Raw genomic sequence first — 20,596 nt, 5'->3', positions numbered from 1 at the left:
CCACTATAAAATGTCTGCCAGTAGTGACTATTCCTGCTACTTCACACTGGATATTAAATGATTCAGATACAACCTTCTGAAGCAAATGGATGAAACAGTAGAATCTTACTCAGCCATCCTAACACCTATCACTGTGTTAGTGCCATTGTCATGAATGAGTTAATATATTTTGTTGCGGTCAATATCACAGTGATCTGCAAGTGTATTAAGCACCCTTGTTAGATATTATTCTGTATGACAACCTGTATTATGGAAATGGAAGAGGATGTAGAGGATGAAGATGAAGATGAAATGGGAGATATGATACTGCGTGAAGAGTTTGACAGAGCACTGAAAGACCTGAGTCGAAACAAGGCCCCCGGAGTAGACAACATTCCAGTAGAACTACTGACGGCCTCGGGAGGGCCAGTCCTGACAAAACTCTACCATCTGGTGAGCATGATGTATGAGACAGGCGAAATACCCTCAGACTTCAAGAAGAATATAATAATTCCAATCCCAAAGAAAGCAGGTGTGGACAGATGTGAAAATTACCGAACAATCAGTTTAATAAGCCACAGCTGCAAAATACTAACACCAATTCTTTACAGACGAATGGAAAAACTAGTAGATGCCGACATCGGGGAAGATCAGTTTGGATTCCGTAGAAATACTGGAACACGTGAGGCAATACTGACCTTACGACTTATCTTAGAAGAAAGATTAAGGAAAGGCAAACCTACGTTTCTAGCATTTGTAGACTTAGAGAAAGCTTATGACAATGTTGACTGGAATACTCTCTTTCAAATTCTAAAGGTGGCAGGGGTAAAATACAGGGAGCGAAAGGCTATTTACAATTTGTACAGAAACTAGATGGCAGTTATAAGAGTCGAGGGGCATGAGAGGGAAGCAGCGGTTGGGAAGGGAGTGAGACAGGGTTGCAGCCTCTCCCCAATGTTATTCAATCTGTATATTGAGCAAGCAGTAAAGGAAACAAAAGAAAAATTTGGAGTAGGTATTAAAATCCATGGAGAAGAAATAAAAACTTTGAGGTTCGCCGATGACATTGTAATTCTGTCAGAGACAGCAAAGGACTTGGAAGAGCAGTTGAACGGAATGGATGGTGTCTTGAAGGGAGGATATAAGATGAACATCAACCAAAGCAAAACGAGGATAATGGAATGTAGTCGAATTAAGTCGGGTGATGCTGAGGGAATTAGATTAGGAAATGAGAAAGTAGTAAAGGAGTTTTGCTATTTGGGGAGCAAAATAACAGACGATGGTCGAAGTAGTGAGGATATAAAATGTAGACTGGCAATGGCAAGGAAAGCGTTTCTGAAGAAGAGATATTTGTTAACATTGAGTATAGATTTAAGTGTCAGGAAGTCATTTCTGAAAGTATTTGTATGGGGTGTAGCCATGTATGGAAGTGAAACATGGACGGTAAATAGTTTGGACAAGAAGAGAATAGAAGCTTTTGAAATGTGGTGCTACAGAAGAATGTTGAAGATTAGATGGGTAGATCACATAACTAATGAGGAAGTATTGAATAGGATTGGGGAGAAGAGAAGTTTGTGGCACAACTTGACCAGAAGAAGGTATCGGTTGGTAGGACATGTTCTGAGGCATCAAGGGATCACCAATTTAGTATTGGAAGGCAGCGTGGAGGGTAAAAATCGTAGGGGGAGACCAAGAGATGAATACACTAAGCAGATTCAGAAGGATGTAGGTTGCAGTAGGTACTGGGAGATGAAGAAGCTTGCACAGGATAGAGTAGCATGGAGAGCTGCATCAAACCAGTCTCAGGACTGAAGACAACAACAACAACAATGACAACCTAGAAAAGGCTTCACTGCAAGACCTCTGTGTTAAAGCTGGAATTCAGAAGAAACCAATGAGCAGTGAAACTCAAGAAACTGGAATTGTTATGCAAACAGGTCCCCATATCAGAAGTTACAGAAAACATCAGAGCATTTGAAATGATTCTTTTGATTTTTTCATAAATTGTGTTGTAGATGTCATGAACATTTTCTTAAGAAATGAATGTATGACTTGGATTTTCATAGTGCGGTAAAACTTGTTCTACGAGTCTTGTGAATCTTGTCCTTTCTGTTATATATAATTGCTCATTGTTGGTGCAATAATTTCTGCTATTAAATAACAATATTCATTGGATTTTGCATCATTTACATCCTAAAGCAATTTCCTTTCAAACAATTCTGATGCAGTCAATTACTTTTCTGTTGATGCTGAACACGAATTTGTACCATGGATGGATGAAGGTGGTGTAGGCACAGAAGTGGCTGTGCCTTATTCATTTCTTGCAATTTATCTAGATGTTTCATTTTCAAATAATTTTTCATAGCCAAAGTACCTCTTAGACAAAAAAAATGTTTTTTTTTGGGTTTATGGTAGGTTATATATTTTCTATTAGTTTAAATGGTTTTTTATGATTAGGTTTCACAAAAACATCAGCACATCCCCAACAAGTTTATTTAAAATAAGTATTCAATAAATAGTACCTACTTAACCATATTAATCATCATATCTGTGAGTAAACACCTTTTTTATCAATGTAATCAAACAGTTCAAAACAAAAGAATAAAAGACAAGCTAAAGCTTTGGTACATACCTGCTTTTTTTTCCATCTCCACCACAATAATTTTGAACTCAGCTCAAAAAACAATTGAAAAACTGATTATTGTTGCTGTCTGTTTCAAAATATTCCCAAATGACATTTTTCATCATTTATCTTGTAACTAAGAATTTATTTTCAGTAGTAACCTTATATAACACCAAATGAAAGTGATCACAGTTTGCAACAAATCAGACAGTCAAGTCAGTCACTCAATGCCATTCGCTCACTTCAGTCATGAACAACGATGGCTGAATTTACTTGAATTTGCACAATTGTCACTACTTGACCTCCTTGGGCTCACTCAAACCTACATGCTATGTGGCAACATTCAGTTGAATAACCGGCCACTGGATATCTGGTTTATAGATTGGCCGAACAGCCAATATCTGACCCACCAGTTACCTGTTTCTTCCCTAGTCCCTCCAGGTCCAGGTTAAACAATCTCCTTTGTTGATGGATTGCATTTCCATAGTATTCTGTCACTGAATAGAAGTCTGTCACCTATAAGTGAGCCTACATGATCACTTTATTTCATATCACTACAAATTATTACACCAGGTCCTTATACGAGTTTACCAATTCCAATGAGACTCATTGATATTCAAGTCATAGAGAGTACTACTTTTTTGTTTTGGTTCACGAACTGCACTATTTTACCTTTCTGAGGTAGAAATGACATAAAGTCTTTTACAGATTGACTTCTCCGTTATATTAAGTGTACTTAAGCATCACCCAGCCCATTACTAAAAAACTGTAGAAACATCCGTGGTAAGGTCTCAGAATTTACCTCACTTATTAATGTTAATAATGGCCAAGTAGTACTGGAAGCAGAAATAGGGATGAAAACAGAAGTAAAATCTTAAGTTCCGAGTGACATACATAATGTAATGATAGGCTAAGACCGGTTTTTGCAGTATATTTACTGCCCTAAAGAACTTTGCCACATTTAATGAGGTTATTACTCATTATTGACATAATCAGGGTAACATTAACAACAAAAGAGGATTAAACACAGTAATCGGTCGCTTTCATTGTTATCTGCCTTTAAAAAAGAAGTAATCAGGGAAACTCGGAAAAACAGTGTATGTAACTTTCTTAACCATGCTTTGCTAATATCAATAAATTTCATCTTACCAGCCATAGACTGAAAAAGGGCATAACTAGAATGTTTAGCAGGGGAAATATCTGAAGATTAACTTGAATAGTTTGAAAAATAATTTTAAGTTAATGTTTCTAGGTGCATAAAGTCCTGGATTCTCTGATTCAGTTAACGTTCCCTGACTAAGTCAGTTACAGCATCAGTTACTGTGAGTGTTGAGAATTTTAAGAGAGGTAATTGGTTTCATAGGACAAGATTGTACTATGACTCTCCTTTCGAATGTCATACAGTTAAGAGAGGTTGAATGGCCTTATGACAGCTGTATCTCAAGTAGTACTAACTTTAACAAATTTCTTGGTACCTTTCTTGAAATATTTAATGAAACTTTTACACTTAAAACCAAATGTAACAAAATGACTAGGAAGATTAAATGGATAACTCAAGGTATAAAAATTTCTAGTGTCAGAAAGAGGCAACTACATAATGAACTGAAATATAACAAAAACAGACATTTTGCTGTGTATGTGAAACATTATAAATCCATATTCAAAAAAGTTGTAAAGGCAGCAAAACAAATGGCAAACAATAAGTTTATTTTACAACATAGTAGTAAGACAAAGGCAGTGTGGTCTGTTATCAAATCAGAGTTAGGTGTTAAAGTCAGTAGTAATGAAATAATTAAGATTAAAGTAGATGATAATGTTGTTGTAAACCCAGCTCAAATATCAGAGTGTTTAAATGAATTCTTCGTAAATGTAGCAAAGTCAGAAGTTGATGTAGCAGGATATCAGAGTAAAGTAAATCCCTTTGGACTCAACCACGAAGGTGAGTATCTCACAGATTTTAAAAAAGTCACAACAAAGGATGTGAAAAATGTTATATTGTCCTTAAAAAATAAAAATTCTGCTGGGTGGGATGGGACACCAAGTAAAGTGATTAAAGCAGTATATGACATAATAGCACCCCCACTAGCTAAAATAATCAACCAGTCTTTTGAACAGAGGTGTTTTCCTGATGTGCTGAAATATGCCGAAGCGAGACCTCTGTTCAAGAAAGGGTCAAGGAAGATATGGGAAACTATCGCCCTGTTTCTATTCTCCCATTCCTGTCAAAAGTGTAAGAGAAAGTGGCTGCAAATCAGATCAAAAATTTTATCGTAAAAAATGATATTATTGTAAGTAACCAACTTGGATTCCAACAAGGAAAAAACACACTGGATGCAGTAAATAACTTTATTGAGAAGATATGCAAATCATTGGATCAGAGGAGTAAAGTCACAGGTACCTTCTGCGATCTTTCAAAAGCATTTGACTAGGTGAACCATGACTTGCTTATCTACAAATTAAACAAATATGGGATTAAGGACAAAGCTCTGAAATGGCTCACATCATACTTGCACAACAGAAAGCAAAGGGTAAGTGTCACATCAAATGCAGTGAATTATTATTCTAAATGGAGTACAGTATCACAAGGTGTGCCTCAAGGCTCCATTTTGGGGCCAATCCTATTCCTATTCTATGTAAATGACTTTCTCATCAGTTCTGTTTGCGGATGACACTTCTGTTTTAATTGAAGATGATGCAGAAAAAATTCAGTGCTTCATTGTGAGCACAATGGGTACTCTAGAAAACTGGTTCCAGTTAAATGGCTTGAAAATGAACATTGCAAAAACCAATATGGTACACTTCAAAAGCCAAACATTTGAAATGTGTGGATCTTAAAATACATCATCACAATCATCCTATGAAAAAAGTTAACACAGTCAAATTCCTAGGACTAAATGTGGACAACAACTTAAACTGGAGTACACATATTGAGTTCCTATCAAATAAACTAAGCAGCTTTGCATTTGCAATGCAAATACTAGCAAACTCTACTGACATGAGTACACGAAAAATAGCATACCAATAGTTATTTTGAATCTGTCATTAGGTATGGTATCATTTTCTGTGGAAATTCAAGTAGTGTATCTTGAATACTGAAACTGCAAAAGAAAATTATAAGATACACATGTAGTGCACAACAAACAATCTTGTCGCCCATTATTTCGGAACCTGCAAATCCTAACAGTTCCCTCCATATACAGTTATGAAATTATAATCTTTGTACACAGCAGACAAAAATTATTTGAGGAAAATCATTTTAACCACACATACAACACAAGAAATAAAAATAATTTTATGTTACCCACATACCATTTGAAATTATATGCACGAACTCCACAGTATATGGGGATGACAATATATAACAAGCTAATGGGCAAAAATATATTTAATATGAAGCCAGAGAGTCTAAAAATAAGGCTACAGCAGATTCTGTGGGGGAAATGCTACTATTCAGTAGAAGAATTCATAAAGGATGACATGATAATTTGAGCAAGTGAGTAGTGAAGGCTGAAGCCCTATCCTCCACCAGTCTATCCCCTTCCCTGCTTCCACTCCAGTCCTACACATGCCTCCTATCCTACAAGAACACTAGCATAGTCATTTTCCCTCCTCTACTACTCTCCTCACACCTTTGTCCCCTCCCCCCATCCTCCCCACCAGTTTGGTACAGCATCCCAAAACTACACTTAACAGCCTACTATCCTGGTCCCCCATCACATCCCTTAATACTCCCACAGACATCACTAGCACCTTCCCCCACTCCTACCCTTATATCCCTCCCCCTACATGCCCTATGCCTCTTCTGGACCCATGCTACTCACCCCAGCGAGATTGCTGCTTACTTCAGATGCAGTCACAGTCAGGCCTTCGTCTTCAGAGACTTCAGAGACCCTGTGTGCATGTGGCAGGGGGTGTCCATGTCTGATAATACAATTACTGTTTGTTGATAGCTAATAATGTCTAAGTCTTTTCTCAATGTGCCTGTCTGAATCTCAGCACCTCCTATATGTGGTCAGTAGTTATTTATTCTTTACATCTTCTTGTTATTCCATCCTAGATTTTCCAGAGTTACTGTTACTGAGATAAGTGACCATGAAATCGAAAATCAACTTAAAACACTCAAAAGGGGAAAGACACCTAGACAATATAAGATACCTGTTTGAATCTATACAGACCAACTAAAAGAACTTTCTTTCCTACTAGGAGGTCGTAGGTCACTGGAGCGACAAGCCAATCAAAGCAACTGGAGAATGATGCAAGTTATTCCTATTTTCCAACTAAATGATTGGATTGATGCACATAACTATAGATATAGATCAGTTATAAGTATTGAAAAATTGGGTACATTTTATGTCCACATCTGTCACACAAATTTGGCGAACCACACTTTGGTTAGAGTTAGTTTTTTAAAAACATTTAAAAACATTTGAAACACTGCAAATATCCTTTGTACGAAAATTCTGCAAGCAGTACCTGAGTAAGACTTGGCTGATTCTGTTGGTCTTTAGTAGGTAGCAGTGCTCAGGTTGCTGCTGTGTTCCTTGAATTACAGGAGCATTCAACAAAATCTGTACTGTTGGTTAATGAAAGAAATGAATACTTATGGAATATGTGAGTGAAGACTTTGTATCAATCAGAACTCAGCATGAAATTCTCAGTGGGGAGAAATGATGAGATGGAGACTTAGGTTTGGTTATGCCTCATAGGAGTGTTATAGGACCATTACTGTGTTCACAATATGGGGAAATCACCTGGTGCATAATGTCGGGAGTTATAAGAGACAGTTTGCAGACAGTTGATATGTACCAAGCAAGTTGTAAGTCCCGAAAATTGTACCATTATGCAGCAGAAACTACATAGGATAGACACTTGCTGGAAAGTCATGCAATTTAGTAACACAAACAAATGTAATGCATTGTGTGTAGACAGCCACAAGGATGCACTGTTGTTCGATTAAATCATAGGCAGTCATAGCAACAAGTGCAAGCTATCTATGAGCATACGAAGTAATTTAAACTGTACACCACATAAAGTTAGTTGTAGAAGAAGCAGACGGAAATCTGAGAGTCACAGGAATAATCCTAAGGGAAGGGAAAATACATTATACACACTGCACACAGATAGCATATCTGAACTGAAAACCACAAAACTTCGTGAATCTAAAAGAACTATTTTAAGAAAAGGTCTATTAATAAGATATACACTATATACACTACAGTCAAATACACACTGGAGATTACTCGGCCATTGGAGGGCTTCTCCATGGACAATATGGATATTTGTAATTCCTTCTTCTTTAAAACCATACATTACACAAATTAAAATATGATCCACAGTTTAAAGTTCACTGAACTCACAGAAATAATCATTTGCAAGATTCTACTTTGTCATGAAGCTTTTACAGCAACCCATTCGACTTCTTAATCTGTCTAATATTGTTCAGAGTCTCTTGGAAGGTCAAAACCAGGAACTTGTTTGGTCACATCAGCAATAAGGGATCCATTTTGGTATCCTCAACTGCAGCTGATTCTTGGTGTGTAAATGATGATGAACTGGGACATCACATTGGTTTGGTATCTTCTACCATTCCTGTTTTATTGCACCTTTGCATCCAGTGTTTGGTGACTGAATATTGGCTAGCAGTGGTAGCCAAGTTGTGCGAGCATTTTAAGTGAACCACTTATGATCCTCATCAATTCACTGAGTTCACATCCAATTTTTTTGTGTGGGCACTCATTGCCCATACTAAGGTGCAGTATTCTGCAGTACTGGATACCACTGCCAATGCTGGTGTGCACAGTGTGCAGGCATTGCTTCCTCATGAGCTGCCTGTTAGTTTGGCTAGCATAGTTTTTCTGGTTGCAGTTTTTGCTTCACTACTTCTAGGTGGTGCCTGTATGAAAGTGTTGAGTCAAGTTTAACTCCCAGCTATTTAGGGGTATTTTCATGTTTAATTGGCTCTTCCCCGAGTTTAATCCTCAACTTCTGGTTAGTTTCTTTATTGTTGAGATGCACAGTGATAAAAATTTGGAAGGATTTGGTTTCAAGCGCCATTTGATACAATACTTATGAAGAGTGTGTAGATCATTATTCAAGAATAGCTTCTAGCTCCTTGAATGACTGTGATTGTGTGGCAATTGCTAAATAACTGGCATAGGCAAATATATGTGACTGAAGTTGAAAAGTAAGGGAGTGAGCACTGAACCATGAGGTAGGCAGTTGTTAAGTGTTCTAACATTGCTTATTTTTTTCAGAAGTGTAAGTTCTCTCCACTAGCACAGATTTCATGATCTTCAGTTTTTGCTTGGATTTGGTGACTTCTGCGAGTTTACATAAAAGATTTTGGATGCGGACTGTCATACGCTTGCAACAGATCCAGCAAAATTACTTGCATTAGTCCTGTCTCCATTGCACCTTGGATACCTCTTTCATTTGGTTGGTCGGTTTGGGGGAGTGAACCAAACAGCAAGGTCACTGGTCCCATCGGATTTGGGAAATCTGCCGTGCTGTCAAAGGAACCATCCTGACATTTGCCTCAGCCAGTTAGGGAAATCAGGATAGCTGGATGTGGATTGGGACCATTGCCCTCCCGAATCCAAGTCATGTGCTAACCAGTGTGCCACATCGCTCGGTGCCTCTTTCTATGTATGTAGTCAGTGTCAATACTCATTCATTGCAATTCCTGTTTTTCCTCAAACTAGTTTGTTCCACCGATAGCACCTTTTTGATAAGTGGCATTAATCTCAAAGCCAATACCCTCTCAAACAATTTGTAGGTTGTACATAATAAAGAGATAGGTATAAAGTGCTTCAGATCTCCTGCTGTTTTCTCTGGTTTAATTATTGCAATCACCTTTACCTCCATCAATAGCTTTGGTAGTTTTACAGAGTCAACTATTTCCATGAAGAATCTGGCCAACCAGATTTTGGTTGGGTCCAATTTTTCAAAAATTCCAGTAGTACACCAAATACATCTGGGGTCTTATGGTTTTTCACTTGTTTCAGAGCAATGTCTGTGTCACCAATATCAATTGAATGTGCAATTAAAGACACTGAGGCTATGTTATTTCAACATACAAGACTTTGCCAATGCAAATTTTCTAAATAGTCGTTCAGCTTTCTAGACATTTCCTTCTTTTCTCAACTACTATGTTTTATTTTTGATTTTTTCTTAAGTATGAAAGCAATCTGGCATGGCAAGATGCTATGCTGAAGTGCCAAAGAAACTGATATAGCCTTGCATATTAAAATACAGAGACATGTAAACAGGCAGAACACGGTGCTGCGGTCAGAAATGCCTATACAAGACAACAAGTGTCTGGTGCAGTTGTTAGATCGGTTACTGCTGCTACAATGGAAGTTTATCAAGATTTTTAAGTGACTTTGAATGTGGTGTTTCAGTTGGCGCATGAGTGATGGGACACAGCATCTCCGAGGTAGCAATGAAGTGGGGATGTTCACGTACAACCATTTCACCGGTGTATTGTGAATGTCAGGAATCTGGTAAAACATCAAATCTCCGACATCGCTGTGGCCAGAAAATGGCCCTGCAAGAACGCGACCAATGATGACTGAAGGGAATCGTTCAACATGATAGAAGTGCAACTCCTACACAAATTGCTGCAGATTTCAGTGCGGGGCAATTAACAAGAGTCAGCATGCGAACCAATATGGGCTTTCAGAGCTGGAGACCCACTTGTGTATCCTTGATGACTGCATGAAACAAAGCTTTATGCTTCACCTGGGCCTTTCAACACTGACATTGGACTGTTGATGACTGGAAACATGTTGCGTGATCAGATGAGTCTCATTTCAAATTGTATGGAGACAACCTCATGGATCCTGCGTGTCAGCAGGGACTGTTCAAGCTGCTGGAGGGTCTGTAATGGTGTGGGGCATATGCAGCTGGAGTGATATAGGACCCCTGAGACATTTAGATACGACTCCGACAGGTGACATGTACGTAAGCATCCTGTCTGATCGCCTGCATCCATTCATGTCCATTGTGCTTTCCGACAGACATGGGCAGTTCCAGCAGGATGACATGACACCCCACACATCCAGTATTGCTACAGAGTAGCTCCAGGAATACTCTTCTCAGTTTAAACACTTCTGCTGTCTACCAGACTGCCCATACATGAACATTATTGAGCATATCTGGGATGGCTTGCAATGTGCTGTTCAGAAGAGATCTCCACCTCCTCATACTCTTATGGATTTATGGACAGTACTGCAGGATTCATGATATCAATTGCCTCCAGCACTACTTCAGACATTAGTCAAGTTCATGCCATATCATGCTGTGGCACTTCTGCGTGCTCACAGTGACCCTACACAATATTAGGCAGGTGTACCAGTTTCTTTGACTCTTCAGTGTAGTAGCTCCAGTTTTCATCTGCTTTGCTCCTCCATGTTTCTGTAATAAATCCCATTGTTTATGACTGGAATGTGTAAAGTTAAGAGAGTATACTGTCTCCTTCAAGCTATTTCTCCATTGTTGATTTAAGTACTTGATTCAGCAACTTCATTGTCTTCAGTTGTTTTAAAGTCATCCAACAGTTTCTCACATTTTTCTGACCAGCATGGGATGTACTCTTTCCTTCCCCCACAAGTGATGGATTTTGTTGCTGTCGTCATTAGCAGCTGAGTAATTTGTAATTATCCAAGCATGGGCAGAATCTATTGATGTTCTAATATAACAAGGAGGTTTAAATCAGTGCACACTCTGCTGCAGGAAACTATAAGCAAAGTGTTGCGTTGTGTGTCACGGAGTTGTTTATCAATAAAATCATGAAAATGCAGATATCAAGGATAATTAAGCAACATATTATTTGCTGTGACATATACATCTTATTAAACAATCATGACTGCAAAACCTGATAAATTTAAGCTCACAAAGATGCTTGCCACAGTGCACAATTCATAACTGGGAAAGAAGGGATGAAAATTATAGTGTTCCAAGATGAACCCTCTGCCAGACACCAGGACATGCCTTGAGGAGTACAAGTATAGATGTTAATGATACGAAACAAATACTACTTCCATATTTTAGGGATCAGTATGTAATAACAAAGCACTTGCCATATGTAAAACAATGCAAACTAATTGAACAAATTAATACTGAAAATTATGGTAATTCTATGTAAAACAGTTCAAATAAAATGACATAAAATGCATATGGAAAGCAACCAAAAGTGTAGTGCATTATCAATAGCAATAAGAATCATATAGCTATAACACAAAATCAACAAAAACACCCAGGACACTTCACAATAAAATTAACATCAACACAAAATAAAAAACAGATAAAAAGTAAAGTAGTTCTCAACTTAAAAGGTTGATTTAAAACTCACAGTACTTTACCAGACATAATCCTATTGAATGTGGAATCATGTTATTTTTTACCACCACCACCTTGTAAATTAATATTGTTAATCCAATGACTTTCCAACATTTTAGTGCCTACAATAAAATAAGATTTGTACAACTGGGAAAAACATGGGTCAGGTTGAGCTAAGCCATTTCTTTAGGTTTGGCAACAGAAAGTAATCCATTGGAGGCAAATCTGGCAAGTATAGTGAATTTGGAAGTACTTCAAATTAATTTTGTGTAGTTATGCAGCAATAATTCAAAATTTGAGTATGGCTGTACCATTGTGATGCACAAGAACTTTCATCTTTTCAAGGTATAAGTGTTTGTCACAAACAGCATGCTTCAACTTGTGCACTATACTCCTATCATTACCACCCATAGTCTGTGAATTCAAACCACAAGAATACTAGCAAGCAAACAATGACTTTTGCTCCAGATGGTACTCCTATTGCTTTCTTTAGCCACTTTCTCTTTTTGTTATTAATCATTTTGATTGTTCCTTCATCTCTAAACCACATGATGTTGAACCCACATTTTGCCCGTTGCTATAGAATATCAGAGAATCTCTTTGAAATTAGTTTTAAACTAGTCTAAACATGACTGAGTAATGTTTATTCAATGTCCTGTTGGTAATCACAAGAGAGTCCATAAGTGTCAATTTTTTTGTGAAATCTCTTTAGTAGCACACGTTTTTGGGCAAGTTGCATGCTGTTCACATACATTGGCTATACAACTGCACTTTAACATTGGCCCAACCATTGAAAAAACAAAGCTGGTGGGAGAACCTTTAATGCTAAATCTAATTCGTCTTCTGCTTACATTGGGGTTAAACACCTTAAAAAAGCACCTGATCAGAGTCTTGAGTCAATTTTATCTATGTCTCATGATAGTCTTAAGATTTCAATGTCTGGACAGTTTTCACATGTAAGGAATTAAACCTAGTTTTCAGAAACTTCACAACATATCATTTTTGTGTTAGGCCAGAATGTTCAGAATTTCCCTTGCATCTCAGATTCCATCTATGCGGGGCACAATAATTAACAAATGTTTTGCCAGACATAATGGTTATGCTGGAAAATCCAAGTAATGGTGTCCTATGTCAGTATTTCTTCCTGTGGAATAAAGTCTGTCAGAGACAGTTTACATTAAGCTTCTATTTGTACCTGATTTTACATACCTACCTAACATGTGTTACTTACTTCTGTTTTAGGAAACTCCTCATACAAAGATACCTTGATGCACATCTATAGCACATTAACAAGTATTAATGGCCACCTATACAACAGAAAGGATGTTCTACAGTAAGGTATCAATGTAAACATTGGACTACTGGGATGTGGGACAAAATTTACCAGCATGTGTGTATCATACTTACTTTCCATATTGTTTTTGTGGCTTTCAGTCCAAGGACTGGTTTTGCGCAACTCTTCGAATAAATCTATTCTGCATAAGCCTCTTCATCTATGCACAATTACTGTGGCTTACATCCATTTGAACCTGCCTACCACAGTCAAACCTTTGTCTCCCTCTACAATTTTTACTACCCCCCTATTGTCCACAAACTTCTTTTGTTAGCCCTTTAACAACTGCAGAAGTGCCTGTATCATTACTGCCTATTGCATCTACCCATACTATGTAGCATACATTTGGGATTCTACCTTGGGCAGGGTTACATGAACAACCTGCCTCACTCAGTGCTGAATATTTCTGGAGTGCTTTGTACGATGTCTCCTCCTGTCACTCTAAAATTCGTCACCACTGAGATGAATGTTACTCCAGGTGTGAAAATCAGTTTTTTGCTTTTAAGCTGCTCTGAAAATTTATGGTTGTTACAAATCCATATACATATAAAGGAATATTTTCCTTCAGTACTTTCTGATCCAGTTTTAGTGGCCCATTTGAAAAGTTACATGTCACTTTCATTATACATAGTATACATCAGTAGTTTAGTGTGCCATCATATGTAAATGTTCATAATACACACTGTACTGCATGTATTCCTCACTCTAATAAATGAAGAAATAATGAATTTAGTTTAGTGGATGCTTTTAGATCACACATCATTGGTTACTTTCCACTAGTGTACAGACTATGCTGGTTTGTTGCACATGAGGGATAAAGTGGATAAAGGCCATCAATGGCAGAGTTTCATAACTTTTAAGCTAACTGTAGAACCCAGTTACTGTTGCCCGTGTACAAACTAGAAATCTAAGGCATTGCTTGTGTGACTGTCACACAGAAAAAGCATTTTCATTCCAAACATCAAACATTTTGATGGAATGACTTATTTGAAAGATAACGTCCTTTGGATGACAAAAGGCTTTGGCCAGTGCAGAGCTTCTGATGTGGATTAAATGCACAACAGAATCCCATACGAACTTTACCGACCGTGATCCTGTTTTTAAATAATCAGTCTCTTGTGTTATCGACACAGTTGTCATTGAAATGTAACTTTCTCAAAAATAAAACAAAATGGTATCTGCACATAATTTCATTGTAAACTGAAGTGTTCATAGGAACATCCCTGGAGCAATTTTCATTAATTTTAGCATTTTCACAGTATGCATGAGATGACAAATAACAATGAAATAATACATTTCTTCATATCGTATATCTATCTTTGATAGCCAATAATGCACTGATTTTGGAGTAGTTTTCTTGATGAACAAATAAAACTGATAGTTTTTTATCGATCACAAATTTCATCATATCCTATGTTAAAATAGCATAAAGAATGACAAAATACTTGGCTTACCCCATTGTTGGCACTTGTGTGCTGAAGGTGAATCATCAAATGTGTGGTTAAGTGGACAAAAGCCATTTTATTTCCAGTCAAATTCGTCACTACAGTGCGTTTTCTTTGTTGTTGTTGTTGCTGTTGTCTTTGGTCCAAATACTGGTATACTGCAGCTTTTCATGCTAATCTATACTGTGAAAACTACTACATCTCTGAATAACTACAACACCTACAGCTGTTTCGACCCACTTACTCTATTCTTCCCTTGGTCTCCTCCTACAATTTTTACTCCCAACATTTCCCTCAAATGTCAATTCCTTAATGGCCCGAAACATCTCCTATTAACTGACATCTAATTTTAGTCAAGTTGTGCCACAAATACCTTTTCTCCCCAATTCCATTCAGTACCTCCTCATTACATTTACCCATTTAATCTTCAGCATTATTTTGTAGCACCACTTTTCAAAGGCTTCTATTCTCTTCTTGTTTCAGCTGCTTATCATCTGTGTTTCACTTCCATACAAGGATACATTCCAGACAAACACCTTCATTAAAGGCTTCTTAACATTTAAACTTATGTTCGATGTTAACAAATTTCTCATATTCAGAAATGTTTTTCTTATCATTACTCATCTACATTCTGCCAGTGTGGAAGATGTATGAGACAGGCGAAATACCCTGAGACTGCAAGAAGAATGGAATAATTCCAATTCCAAAGAAAGAAGGTGCTGACCTTGGGACCAGTGGCGACTCATAGGTATACATTCTGGGTGTTCAAAAATTTTTTAATACAGATAATAATCAGAATGTGAAATTAATAGCATCTGCTGTCAATAATAATAATAATAATAATAATAATAATAATAATAATAATAATAATAACAATAATAAAACCCGTGGAGGCCCGGGAAAAGAATAGGCCTCCGGTATGTTCTGCCAGTCATAAAAGGCGACGAAAAGAACAAACCACTAATAGGGCTAACCCCCCTTTTAGTGTGATTAGTTGGTTCAGAACAGAACTAATGAAGCCTCGGACAAGCACTGTCATAGTCAGGGATGACGCTTGAACCTTATGCCCATCCACAATGGTAACGACACTGCTAGCCACACGGAAAATGATTTAAATCCAAACAGAAGTATTTTGCAGGATATGCTTCCTGCAACCACTCTAGAAGAAAAACAAAGACAGAGGATGAGATCGTCAGATGAAGTTAATTGACACCTCATGTTCTGTTATTACCAAGCAATAAACTTAGGAACCAACACAACTGGATACAGATCACAAGTATACACAACATTTATTACCAGATACCCAGAATTAAAAATTTTGACAGAACAACGACTAGCTGCTCAGATCAGTGTAATAATCAGAAATAACAGGGTGCCCCAGTCGGAATTAGAAAACATCAAACAACAAGTACAACAAATACTGGAACAAAATAATGTGCAATCAGAAGAAGAAGAAAATACAGTAATGGACTCAAACATCCCAGAGCAAATAAACAAAGAACAACACACATCAGTTAAACAATCAGAGGAAAACGAAATCTTAAGACAGCCACCAGAACAAGCACAAATAGAACACGAAGTGACAACACATGTTATATATAGAAGAAAAATTTCAGCTGACATATATAGAATACAAAAACACAAATTCAGACATTGGACTATTCTTGCATAGACCACCAAATAACCCACAAGTCGAAACAACAATAACAACTATCAACACAATAATACACAACAAAATAAATGAAAATACAACTATGGAAGAGTTACAACTACTGGTTTATATAGGTGCACTCACTACACTAAACATACACACTAGGCAGAGATCAGAACCAACCAACACACAGAAGAAACCCACAAAACCAGCATGGCAACACAGGCTACAAATCACAACAATAATAATATATGTAACTTGTCTGGAAAGAGGAAGAATTGTTTTTGTGGGATTTTGTTGTGTTGTATATAATTAAGAACAGTTTATGGCAAGAATGAAATCATGTTTAAGCAAGGAATTAAATCAGGTGATGCTGAGGGGATTACATTAGGAAATGACTTGTGCTACTTTGGAAGTAAAACAATGATGAGGGTTGAAGTAGAGGGAATATGAAATGCTAAATGTAGACTAACTGTCTTTCTTGGCATTTCACAATCATGTTCAGATTCTTCAGATTCAGAAGAATTATCAATTACATCTCTTGTTGAGACATAAGACTATAGTGCTACAAAAAATGATATAGACAGCTTAGGATTGTTACTTTCAAAATCTGAGGAGCAGTTGTCACTGATGCTGATATCAAATAACTCATCCTCATTGTCGCTCTTCATGAATATTTATGTGATGTCTACCTCAGTACAACCACGAGGCCTTGTCAGTTTCTTTGTAGAATCGACTATGAGGAAAATACTGTAATGGCAAACTTGATGAACAGAAAGACGTACACTTAAGTCAAATGCAGTAAAATGTGATCAAAACAGATAAAGTACCTGTACACAAATTAGGCATAACTGCACAAAGCCACTGAGATACTGGGCAGAAATTCCACTGTTTGCTTAAACGTGTCCATAACATGCAGGTATCGCAACAGTGGTGCATCTGTGCTCATCTTTAGCAAGGAAACCAGCATTAACCTGTCAATAGTGCTGAAGGAAAGCCCAGAGGCTGTACTTAAATTTGTCAGCAGCACCCGGAGAGCATCAGAACATGACAAGTTAATTAGTCAACAGCAGTCAAAGAGTTGAACAGCTGATGATTCCCTGATGCCTCAGCATGTGTTATATCAACCAATCCCTTCTTTTAATTAGGTTGGTCCACAATTTTCCTTCTCTCCAGTTTGATTCATAACCTCTTCATTAATTATCCAATCTAGTCATTTAATCTTCAGCATCCTGCTTTAGCACATTTCAACAACTTTCATTCTTTCTTGTCTGGACTATTAACAAGCCAATTTTCACTTATGTACAAGGCTGAAGTCTTCAAAAGAGACATTCTGATTTCTAATTTTATATTTTATATCTCTTTTTGGAGGCTGATTTTCTTGTTACTGTCAGTCTGCACCGTACATCATCTCTGCATTGGCCATTTTCACTTATCTTGCTGCCCAGACAACGAAAATCATCTAATACTTTTGGTGTCTCAGTTTTCCAATCTAATGCCCTCAGAAAAGTGTGATTTAATTTGACTACATGCTGTAATCCTTGTTATACTTTTATTCATTTTCATCTCATAAACTCTTTCCAAGACACTACCCTTTCTTTTCAATGGATATTCCATATCCTTCGTCATATCTGACATAATTACAATGTCACTGTTATACATCAAAGATTTTGCAAAACACTGTATAGTTATGGCAACAACAGCTGTGAATATGCACCTTGGAAATTACAGATTTGCTGCTTACTGGAATCAGGATAAAGGATACTGTTACAGCTGAAGTAGTTTTCCGATTCTCGAGATAAAAAATTCTGTTTCTCCTACCTGAACTTCAATTGCTTTTCGAATAACTCATCGTTTCCTTTACTGCTTGCTCAATGTACAAACTGAATAACATCAGGAATAACTTACAAACCTGTCATGCCCCCAACGGAACCAACACTACCCTTTCACGTCCTTCAACTTATAATGGTAGTCTGGTTTCTGTACAGATAGCACATAATTTTTCACTCCCTGTATTTTATTTCTGACACCTACAGAATTTCAAAGGCAGTATGCCAGTCAACATTGTCAAAAGCTTTCTCTAAGTTTACAAATGCTATAAACATAGGTTTGCCTTTCTTCAGTATATCTTGTAAGATAAGTTTTATAATCAGTATTCCCTCATGTAATCCTACATTAATCCAGAACCCAAACTGATCTACCCAAGGTTCACTTCTGCAAGTTTTCCATTCTTCTCCAATAATTTGTATCAATATTTTGCAACCACAAGTTATTACTCTGACAGATCAGTAATATTCACACTTGTAAGCATTTTCCCTTTTTAGAACTGAAAGTATTACATTCTGCCAAAAGAAAGGTTGGTGGACAGCCATAAAAGGAACAGTTCTTCAGTTCCACTATATCCACATTAAATAATTCTGAACCATTTACCCTTTGTGCCTTAAATACACCTCACAGATATGAAGAAGATGATAACACAGAAACCACATTCATTTTGTATTCATGTAGTCAGTCTTCAGCCACAGCAATTATTGGATGTACTCATATTATGGTATTAGGCTTAAATGGAGAGAAGACTGTGCTATTTACAGGAAACAAAAGAGTTACTTACACGTCTATACATACTAGTTAATATTAGCAAAAGGAAGGTACATTGTTGATCAATATTTTCCATTTTTTAGTGTCTCTACCAGCAGTGCCTGGAATTTCACTTCCCAAAGGTAAGTAATGACAAGGCATTCTACCTGTTTTGTAATTTAATAAGTGTTAGTAACAGCCACATACACACTGCATTTAGTGCTAAGAGTGGGCTAAAATATGGCAAAGTAAATTTAATATCATCAGCAAAACGTAATGATCATATACCAATTCAATCAGCACCTGCTCTCTTCAGTGTATTTTCATTTCTGTTTGCAAGGTGATGCTAACTCATCCTAAAAATTAGTTTCTCCGTGTGCTGGTTCCGCAGCTCTTTTGGCAATGAATGAGAAACTGCTCCAGTTGAGCCATGTGACCTACAAGCTAAGCTACGACCACTGTCCTAAATTCTACGTGGGCAAGACAACCAACAATTTGCCTGTCCATATGAATGGCCACTGACAAACTGTGGCCAAAAAACAACAGGACAACCCTGTTGCTGAAAACATTTCTCAACACAACATTCTTCATTTCAATGACTGCTTCACAGCCTGTGCCATCTGGATCCTTCCCACCAACATGAGCTTTTCTGAATTGTGCAGATGGGAAAGCTCCCTGCAATATATCCTACTTTACCATAACCCTCCTGGCCTCAACCTTCACTAGTCACTGTCCTTACCCATCTAGCCCCTTCCCTGTTCCCAATCCAGCACTCCACAGCCCTCTATTCAACCAATGCACCCAGTCTTTTTACTTTTCTCCTTTTTCCGCTACTCCCACCCCCACTCCTCTCTCCCCACCCTCCGTCTAACCTCCTGACTGTACCTAGCTGCCCTATCCTTTCTCCACCTCGTTCCTGCACACTCCCCAGCAGCACTTTACTGTCCTCCACCCTTACCCTACTACCCTTCCCCTCCCCGCCCTAGCCTCTTCCTTACCCCAAACCAGTTGCCTCTCCCATCATGTACTGCTGTTCGTAGTCGTAGTCATGTGTTTTTGTTGTACCTATCAGTGACTCAGCACCTGTGCTATATGATGAGTAGCAACTGCCATTTTCATAATATTGTTACATTCCATCCAGGATTATCCATTGTTTGGTGGGTAGCAATTTATATTTTTCATTATAAAGGCAACGTATAGTTCTTTTTAGATATAATATAAAATTGTAAAAATAGTAGCACTGGATAGGGCAACCAAGCCAAGTGCAAAATTATATCCTCTAGTATGCAAAAGTTGAACTTTTGGAAACTGCAGAGGGAATTGGCATAGTTTGTGTCCACATGGACTACTTACAGATCATATTTACAAACATGTAGATATAGCTCCGCATTTGCAGAGTAACTCTAAACAAAGTTATCAGTAATGCTCATGTTTCTCACATGACTTGCACTTTTCTCATTTGGATGTGGCTTCTCTACAGCATAATGTAAGTTTTATACTTTATCTGTACTTAAACTGTTCATAATGTGAGCCTTGTTCTCTATCTTATGTTATATACAATGTTTTTATGTCTATAATAATTATGGCAGTTTTCAGAACCATTGGCATTGTCTTAATATAAAAGACAAATCCACTACAGGAATCAATAA

The 20,596-nt window shown here is 37.5% G+C and overlaps 1 protein-coding gene across 3 annotated transcripts in view; it reads right to left on the bottom strand.

Annotated features, from left to right (window-relative positions):
- Positions 1 to 20,596, bottom strand: part of LOC126175748 (cyclin-dependent kinase 12) — a 179,395-nt gene that overhangs the window by 46,640 nt on the left and 112,159 nt on the right. The window lies entirely within an intron of this gene.

This window comes from Schistocerca cancellata, chromosome 3, assembly GCF_023864275.1.
Source record: "Schistocerca cancellata isolate TAMUIC-IGC-003103 chromosome 3, iqSchCanc2.1, whole genome shotgun sequence".
Classification (NCBI taxonomy): Eukaryota; Metazoa; Arthropoda; class Insecta; order Orthoptera; family Acrididae; genus Schistocerca; species Schistocerca cancellata.
This window is presented reverse-complemented; position numbering and strand designations above follow the sequence as displayed.